The following is a 9,760-nucleotide window of genomic DNA, read 5'->3' on the forward strand; positions in this document are numbered from 1 at the left end:
GATATTTCAGGTCAGTTTTGTGTGGAACGTTAGCACTGACCTGTCTGAGTAACCAGGCTTTGAATTAAGGATTTTTAAGGTTGAATACAAATGATATTTAGGTACCTCTCACCACCACAACTTCAAAGAAAGTCTTGTATTGAGATGAACTCCTGAAACGTTGACATTCATATCTCCCAGAGTCGCCCCAGTCTACTTTTGAGATGGTTAAAGAAAAGTCATTGTCCTTATTTCTGAAATGGAGCCGTTCCCCAGCAGAGTCCGGTTGAAGGGGGATGTTTTGACCTGAGCTGTGGGGTCTCCAGGACCAGGTGGCCTTTAATGATGAAGAGATCAGATCTTTGCAGAAAAGGAAGAGTGAATCTCCCTCACTGGCTCGAAACAAAACTGACTCATCATTTTCTGCTGCTGAAATAAACATACAAAGCATTTTGCAGACAAAATTATTATTATTATTATTATTATTATAATACAGCCCCAATTCCAAAGAAGTTGGGACAGGGGCAACAAAAGACTGGGAAAGTTGAGGAATGTTCATAAAACACCTGTTTGGAACATTCCACAGCTGAACAGGTTAATTAGAGACAGGTGAGTGTCATGACTGGGTATAAAGGGAGCATCCCTGAAAGGCTCAGTCGTTCACAAGCAAGGAGTGTCTTTGTAGTGGATTCAATTGATTATAGGTTGAAAAGGATTTACAAATCATCGTATTCTGTTTTTATTTATGTTTTATTTATGTTCAACGTCCCAACTTCATTGGAATTTGGGTTGTACGTGAGTAGCTTTAAAACTGTTTACCTGCTTTCATTTCCAAATTATATTTGTCATTGAGGCAGACGTACCGTCCCTTATTCTGATCTTTAAAGTTCTTTATAAGGAAATATTCTGTCTTGTTTAAATTCACTCTCATTGTGTTGTCAGATTGAGGTCCTTCCCAACGATCCTGTCCAGTGCTGGAGGGGCAGCTTAAAGAAAAATCATCCCCTGGAGCAATTGCAGTAAATGCCACTAAAGAGAGACAGAAACAAATGTCCTGAAGTAAACACAGCTCACCTTTTCAGCCATTCTATCCCATCAAATGACAGTCATTTATTAACTCACCACCGGAGCCTGTAGATTCACCAACACAGACAATCAGACAGATTAAGAGCCTCGCAGACATTCTGAAGACAGAGATACGCGAGTCGTGTTGCATTTAGAGGAACATCGGCCTCATATTTCCTGTTCTGAGGCGTGTAAAGAGGAGGGTTCTGTCCGAGCACGGTCAGACTCTCACTAACGTCAGACTGAAGGCGCAAACAAACACAAACCACTGAGATAGAAAACACAGCAAGCCAGGCAGGCACTGGTTCACTGGCAGCTGATGTAACTGTAAATTAGAACGATTATAAATATAGATTATTTTCAGCATCTGTGGGTTTCACACACCCAGAGTTGGACACCTTGTCGGACACAAACTCTCTGCTGAGTCACGAGACTGTGAGCCTGATCCCCGGCGATGCCACAGCCATCCGTAGTTGGCGGTTCAAGAGCAGCAGCAGCTGGCGTTCTCCTCCAAGCATGTTAAACTGTCCAATAATGTTGCATTAGCGTCAGTTTGTAAAGATGTGGCAGTGCTTAATGTGTTTGAGCGCAAACGACCTTCCAGGATAGAGAGACTCTGCAGCACGTCTTCGTTCACAGAGCCACTCTGTTTTATCTTACAGTGATGTCACAGTTCCTGTCCCACTCCTTCCCCTTCAGTCCCAGATCCTGGCCCTCTTTCCATCTCACACTGATCCACCTCCTTGCCCTCTCCCAGTCCTGCTCCATCTCCCTTCACAACCATCTCCTGTCCCACTCCACACCCCCTACCATGATATGCCAAAGGTAAATAACTGAATTCATGATGATGATTAATGCAGTGTTGTGGGAATGGGTCTGATGGTTCAGTCAAGCGGTTTGGACGTCGCATTTGATTTACCAAGAAAATGACCTTCAGACCAATTGTCCACATGTGTGTTCACCATGCATATAAAAAATTTCAATGTGGATTCAGGCCACATCACAGCACTGAGACGCTCTAGTTAAGATAAATAATGATCTTCTTGCCTCTGATCAAGGCTACATATCCCTGTTAGTGCTACTTGACCTCAGCACAGCTTTTGATACAGTAGACCACAATATTCTCCTAGAAAGGTTAGAAAACATGGTTGGAGTCACAGGGACGGCTCTATCATGGTTCAGATCTCATCTAACAGAACGTTAACAGTTCATCAGTGTAAACAATTTATCTTCCAGTTATTCAAAAGTAAGATGTGGAGTTCTGCAGGGCTCAATTTTAGGACCTTTATTATTTACACTATACATGTTACTGTTAGTCACAGTTATAAGTAACCATGGTATTAACTTTCATTGTTACGCAAACAATACGCAGCTGTACAGATCAGCCAAGCCTGATGACGAATACAGGTTAAAGAAAACAGAGGACTGTGTAAAAGACGTGAAATGCTGGATGTTACGGAACTTCCTCCTACTAAACAAACAAAACAGAGGTTCTCCTTCTGCGTCCAAAATTAGCAAGAAGTAAATTACCAGATTTAATTTTAAATTTCGCCGACTTTCCAGCCGCACCTGGATCAGCAGCAAAAAACCTCGGCGTCATAATTGATTCAGATTTATCATTCGATCAACACACAGGCGGCATCACTAGGACAGCTTTTCTACATCTTCACAACATCGCCAAGATCAGAAATGCCCTGTCCCTGCGTGATGCAGAAACACTAGTACACGCCTTTATTACTTCCAGGCTAGACTACTGTAACGCGCTACTGTCAGGGTGTATGAGCAGGAATTTAAACAAACTCCAACTAGTCCAAAACGCCGCAGCCAGGGTCCTCACTAAAACTAGAACATCTGATCATATCAGTCCAGTGCTATCATCACTTCATTGGCTGCCTGTTAAATTCCGTATTGATTATAAAATCCTTTTATTGACTTATAAAGCCCTACATGGTCTCGCTCCCGAGTACCTGCAAGACCTTATTTCTCATTATGAGCCATCACGACTACTCAGATCCCAGAGTGCTGGCTTATTAATTAATTAGTTCCCAGAATTCCTAAGGCTGCAGCTGGGGGAAGAGTTTTCTCTTATAAAGCCCCCAAACTCTGGAATGATCTTCCAGAAACTGTTCGGGACTCAGACACAGTCTCAAGCTTTAAGACTAGGCTGAAAACTCACTTGTTCAGTTTAACTTTTGGTAGCTAATGTTCCCCCTAGATAAAGGCAGCAGATCCAGGGGTCCATGGACACAGGGAATTATAGTAAACTGAGACGCTGGTGCCGTCGTCCCGCTGCTCGCACGCGGTCACTCAGGTTGGTGGACGGTGGAGCGGAGGGACGCCAGACTGTCTCAGAGTGCTGCCGTGTCTGTGTGTCCTTCTGGTTCTCTCCTGTTAGTTAAGCTGTCATAGTCAGATCTGCCGGAGTCGTTAGCCACACTCTGGAAATGTCCACATTCCCTGTTTTACGTACAAACAGAATAAAACTAATTCCCTCTCCCTGCTTTTTTTCTGAGTATACAATCACCCACATGTCTGGCTGGACACTGAAGGACGACCGACTGCTGAGCTCTCCTGCTACCCACTTCAGACCAGCTGCCCACTCCCCAGCTACCACCACCTGCCTTGGACTAGCTGCCCACCCTACACTGATGTTCTCATAGACTGCCTAATACTAATATTACTGCTATTAATATTAGTAGTATAATAACTCTGTAGGTAGTCTGACCAGAGGAGTACAGGTCCCCCCTGGTGAGCCTGGTTCCTGCCAAGGTTTCTTCCTCAGTTCTGAGGGAGTTTTTCCTTGGCAGTGTTGCCCCTGGCTTGCCCACTGGGGGGGTTTACATTTTTTACACTCTTGTTGAAACTTTGTCTTTTCTGGAATTCTGTAAAGCTGCTTTGTGACAACATCCGTTGTAAAAAGAGCTACAAATAAATTTGATTTGATTTGATATAAATGTCAAGATGAATAACATTCTGTCCGGCTGAGTAACAGTTCAGTAAAAATACAAAACTGAGGCTCCCAGCTGGTGCAAGTGCAGGTCTTATTAAGAGACTGCAAGATCAGTCAGCGATGCCACTTGCATCAGTGGCTGTGAGTCCAAGAGAGTTTCTTTCTGGGTGGGTAGGATGGTCCTCCATGTCCCCATCAGTCAGTGTGATGCTTGCCAACACGTGAACACACTAGTCTTCAGTCTCCCTGTTGGGAAGCATCATGTAATAGTAGAAAACTTAGCTAACAAGTGGAATTGGCAGTAACTAAACTGGAGAGAACCGTGAGAGAACTACAGACCTCACTGAACATCGTCTGTAATTCAGAGGCAAACATGATCGCTGTATTCCTAGAGGTATTTTATTAAAATGAAGGAAAAAGTACTTCAAAACACAAATCTTTATTTTAATAACTTTTTTTACAAATTCTGAAAGCACAGACATTATTAAAATGCATTTTTTTACACTCTTATGAAATCTTTTACCAGAAAAATGTGATTTCAACACACGCATGTTAAATGTACTATATACACACACTACGTTTCCCTCTACTGAGAAAATATATGAGTTAGACTGCGTTAGACTTTCTAAATGCATGAGTCTGATTATTTATTCAGCGTCTTGCATTAACAGACCAACATTTCCCTGCTTCCTACTGTAGTTTCAGTGGCTGTTAAACTAAAACTGTCTTTTTAAAATCTGGGCTCAAAAAACAAACTAACAAAACTCACATTCAAACTGGTACCATATCAAACCATATGAGTCTTGGCTTGGCTGCTGAAGTAAGTGTGCTGTGTAAAGTGATGCAGCAGAGGTTAAGCACAGAAGCAATACGGTATAAATCTAGGTGTTGCCTGAAGAGGTGAGTCTTGAGACCATGATGGAAAGAACTGAGTGACTGCAGGGCAGAATTCAGAAGTTTAACCACTAAGGGGCACTACAGGACACTAAAGCAGCAGCGATGAGCCTTATAGGCATGTTTAGATTTTAAAGGAGGACAAATCTAGAGCCCAGAATTCAGGGACCTAAGTTGGCTTTGCAGGCGAGTAGTTAAAAACGAAGGTGCAGAGTTGGTGAGTCCCTGGAAGATTGGAATGGGAGAACCAGAGCTGTATGTCTGATTCTTACTTCCACCGGAAGATACTGGAGTGAGAGTATTCAAATAATATGGTAAAGAGAGACAGAACATTACAGCAAAACATGAGAAACAAAATGTAAAGTTATTCTGGTACCGCAGGAAAGGTGAGGTAAACTGTGCGCATGAGTTAATAATTCATTTTAAATGTTCAGTTTTGAGGGTAAAATACTAAAATACTGGCATCATTAATTTAAACCTCTTCAAAAATAACAGATGTATATACGTCGTCATCTTCAGCCCAGAGGAGATTCTGAATAAGAGACAGAAACGAGACTTTCGTTACAGAGAAGCACAGACAGACAAATGGAAATAGAGGAAACGTATTTGGGCTTTTTGCTGATTTTTGCCTTTACTCACAGAAATCGTCAGGCGTTCAGGGGAAGCATCACCTGTAAAGAGGTTCACACATGCATCTGTCATCAGTATTTCAGAAGTAATGACCTGAATACTGCAGCTCTGTCCTGGCTGATCTCTATGGGCCATCAGGCTCTTCAGCTGATCCAGAACGCAGCAACTCAGCTCGTCTTCAGTCTTCCCAAGTTCACTAAACTCCTGTGTTCCCTTCACTGGCTTCCCATAGCTGCATCAGATTTAAAACTGGCACCTACAAAGCTAAAAATAGGCCTGCTCCTTTACCTGATGGCCTTCAAGCTTTAAGTACGGCTCGGCTCGGCCCGCAGTCCTTCAAAATTCTTCTCTGCCTGCTCCAATATTCATATGGCTTCTCAGAGCCAGAGAGCTTATCTGGGATCGCATTCTGCTCTTATAAGACAACCTTACTGACAGGAACAGATCCCAGATCAAAACCTCTAATTTGAGAAGCTTTATGAATTTGAACCCTGGGGTGGAACAAACTTCTCCTTTCTCCTCCGTCTTTAAAAAGTATTTAAAATGAACACCAATCTAGAACTTCATGAAATGTCTTGCCTGACTCCTTAGACTTCAAGCCAAAGATAGTCACTCTGACTGGACCACAAAGCACTTTTTGTAAGTGTGTAAGAGCCTCTGCTAAATGATGTGGATAAGAAGTGAGTTTTACTGTGAATTTAGTTTAATATTTAAACCATTTTTAAAACATGAGCTCCTGAAGATGTAGTGTGCACAGGCACTGCGTAAAATGAAATGTTTCTGATCAGTTTTTCTTACTTTTAGTCTTTTTTCTCCAGCACACAGCACCAATCAGGACTAGGAGGACGAAGAACACAGCGCAGATGCTGATCAAGGTGAAGTCTTTATGAGGAAGACCAGGACCTGATAGAAAATGCAGAAGGGTTACGTTTATATTCATATTACGTTTATATAAATATCACAGTAAATATGGTCATTAAAGTCACTTCGTATACCCTGTCAGTACCTGATGTGGCCCAGTGACCTTCAAAGCTTTGTCTTGTAGTCTGTAACAGTTTTGGACTCATCCATATTTTCATAGTGAGTAGCTGGAGTTGATCTCGTGGTGGTGAGGTGCTGGTAAATGTTGAGAGTTAATGGAAAAAGTGCTTTTAGTGTGGAGCCGATAAACACAGCACACACCCAGTTTCTCTGGCCCAGCGGAACGTTCCTCAGCTGATGTGGGTTTGGAAAGTTCTCCTGGGTTTCCTTGTTGATCCAGTACAGTCGTGTGTTCGGCAGGTGATGAGAAACTTCACACTGTAATGTGACGTCGCCCCCCTCAGTTAGCTGCTGAGGGTCGGCACGAGCTGTGGAGCAGAGAGAGATATTTCAGGTCAGTTTTGTGTGGAACGTTAGCACTGACCTGTCTGAGTAACCAGGCTTTGAATTAAGGATTTTTTAAAGGTTGAGTACAGATGATATTTAGGTACCTCTCACCACCACAACTTCAAAGAAAGTCTTGTATTGAGATGAACACCTGAAACGTTGACATTCATATCTCCCAGAGTCGCCCCAGTCTACTTTTGAGATGGTTAAAGAAAAGTCATTGTCCTTATTTCTGAAATGGAGCCGTTCCCCAGCAGAGTCCGGTTGAAGGGGGATGTTTTGACCTGAGCTGTGGGGTCTCCAGGACCAGGTGGCCTTTAATGATGAAGAGATCAGATCTTTGCAGAAAAGGAAGAGTGAATCTCCCTCACTGGCTCGAAACAAAACTGACACATCATTTGATGATCCTGAAATAAACATACAAAGCATTTTGCAGACAAAATTATTATTATTATTATTATTATTATTATTATTATTATTATACAACCCAACAACAAAAGTTGGGACGTTGTGTAAAACATAAATAAAAACAGAAGACGATGATTTGGAAATCCTTTTCAACCGATATTCAACTGAATACAAAGACGAGATATTTAATGTTCAAATGGAGAAACTTTATTGTTTTTTGCAAATATTCACTCATTTTGAATTTGATGCCTGCAACATGTTCCAGAGAAGTTGGGACAGGGGCAACAGGGGTGATATGTGGCTTCGCTTTGCATGGCAGAGTTTTAACTTGCACTTGTAGATGGAGCGACGAACTGAGTTCACTGACAGTGGTTTTCCGAAGTGTTCCTGAGCCCATGTGGGAATATCCGTTACAGAATGATGTGGGTTTTTAATGCAGTGCTGCCTGAGGGGTCGAAGGTCACGGGCGTTCAGTGTTGGTTTTCTGCCTTGCTGCTTACCTGCAGAGATTTTTCCAGATTCTCTGAATCTTTTGATGATATTATGGACTGTAGATGATGAAATCCCTAAATTCCTTGCAGTTGCATGTTGAGAAACGTTGTTCTTAAACTGTTGGACTATTTGCTCACGCAGTTGTTCACTAAGTGGTGAACCTCGCCCGTCCTTGCTTGTGAACGACTGAGCCTTTCAGGGATGCTCCCTTTATACCCAATCATGACACTCACCTGTTTCCAGTTAACCTGTTCACCTGTGGAATGTTCCAAACAGGTGTTTTTGAGCATTCCTCAATTTTCCCAGTCTTTTGTTGCCCCTGTCCCAACTTCTTTGGAACGTGTTGCAGGCATCAAATTCAAAATGAGTGAATATTTGCAAAAGACAATAAAGTTTATCCATTTGAACATTAAATATCTCGTCTTTGTAGTGTATTCAGTTGAATGTAGGTTGAAAAGGATTTGCAAATCATCGTATTCTGTTTTTATTTATGTTTTACTCAACGTCCCAACTTCATTGGAATTTGGGTTGTACGTGAGTAGCTTTAAAACTGTTTACCTGCTTTCATTTCCAAATTATATTCATCACTGAGGCAGACGTACCGTCCCTTATTCTGATCTTTAAAGTTCTTTATAAGGAAATATTCTGTCTTGTTTAAATTCACTCTCATTTTGTTGTCAGATTGAGGTCCTTCCCAACGATCCTGTCCAGCGCTGGAGGGGCAGCTTAAAGAAACATCATCCCCTGGAGCAATTGCAGTAAATGCCACTAAAGAGAGACAGAAACAAACGTCCTGAAGTAACACAGCTCACCTTTTCAGCCATTCTATCCCATCAAATGACAGTCATTTATTAACTCACCACTGGAGACTGTAGATTCACCAACACAGACAATCAGACAGATTAAGAGCCTCGCAGACATTCTGAAGACAGAGATACGCGAGTCGTGTTGCATTTAGAGGAACATCGGTCTCATATTTCCTGTTCTGTGGCGTGTAAAGAGGAGGGTCCTGTCCGAGCTCGGTCAGACTCTCACTAACGTCAGACTGAAGGCCACTGAGATAAAAAACGCAGCAGGCCAGGCAGGCAGTGGTTCCCTGGCAGCTGATGTAACGGTGAATGACGAGTTTTATAAGTATAGTTTCTATTCAGGGTTTCACACCCACCCTTCTGTGGTGTCTTCACTGGCATGCGTCTCATAGAAGCGTCGGCGTCTTTATTTTTTTGCATCTAGCTTTTCCGTTCTCTGAATCCAGGCCTAAAGCAGTGAAATTTCCATTGGGTTATTTTTTAATTTCCATCCATTCATCATAATCATGATTCAGTGACAGACTCTTTTTATTAAACCAAATTCTTTGGATTCTCCCGTAACAAGGACGTTTACTAGACAAACAGATGGATAGACAGATAAGTTTAAAGTGGAGCAGTGCAGCTGTGTTCTCTGTACTGATGGACCTCCATCCAGTAGCTTTGGGATGAGTTGGAGTGACCCAAAACTGACCATCCAACATCAGTACCCGACCTCACTAATGCTCAATCAAATCCTCACAGCAATGTTCTACATCTACTGTAAAGCTTTCCCCGAAGAGTCGAGGCTGTTACTGCAGCACAGACTCACTACTAACCCCTTCATCTCAGAGGAAACGCTGGAGTGGACAGACTTTTAGAGATGACAGATGTTTTCTACACTCAGAGATGTGATAGCAGGTCTTTAAAGGCACAGTAACGTGTTAAATTGGTGTCTTGGCGCTGAATCGCCACAGGGGGTCGCCAAAGAGTATTTTCCCCATTTGGAAAAAAACATTTTATTTCCCAAACATTCAACACTGGAGTTAAAGAGTAAAACTTCCTCATCTTCCCTGAAGCTGAGGATGAACGACTTGCAGCAGCGCTCACCTGCGCACAGGTAAAGGTGATGAAGGGGGAAGGGGGCGGGGCCTCTGCAGGTCACCTGGGCGGCGAGCAGCCAATCAGA

The 9,760-nt window shown here is 42.6% G+C and overlaps 1 long non-coding RNA gene across 1 annotated transcript; it reads right to left on the minus strand.

Moving 5' to 3' along the window:
- Positions 1–4,534: 4,534 nt before the first annotated feature.
- LOC119265364 lies at positions 4,535–6,561 on the minus strand. Its single transcript, XR_005131606.1, has 4 exons — positions 6,525–6,561; positions 6,317–6,421; positions 5,528–5,559; positions 4,535–5,420 (listed from the first exon to the last, which is right to left on the minus strand). It is a non-coding gene; the product is annotated as an uncharacterized LOC119265364 (long non-coding RNA).
- Between the last annotated feature and the right edge of the window lie 3,199 nt (positions 6,562–9,760).

This window comes from Pygocentrus nattereri, chromosome 16, assembly GCF_015220715.1.
Source record: "Pygocentrus nattereri isolate fPygNat1 chromosome 16, fPygNat1.pri, whole genome shotgun sequence".
Classification (NCBI taxonomy): Eukaryota; Metazoa; Chordata; class Actinopteri; order Characiformes; family Serrasalmidae; genus Pygocentrus; species Pygocentrus nattereri.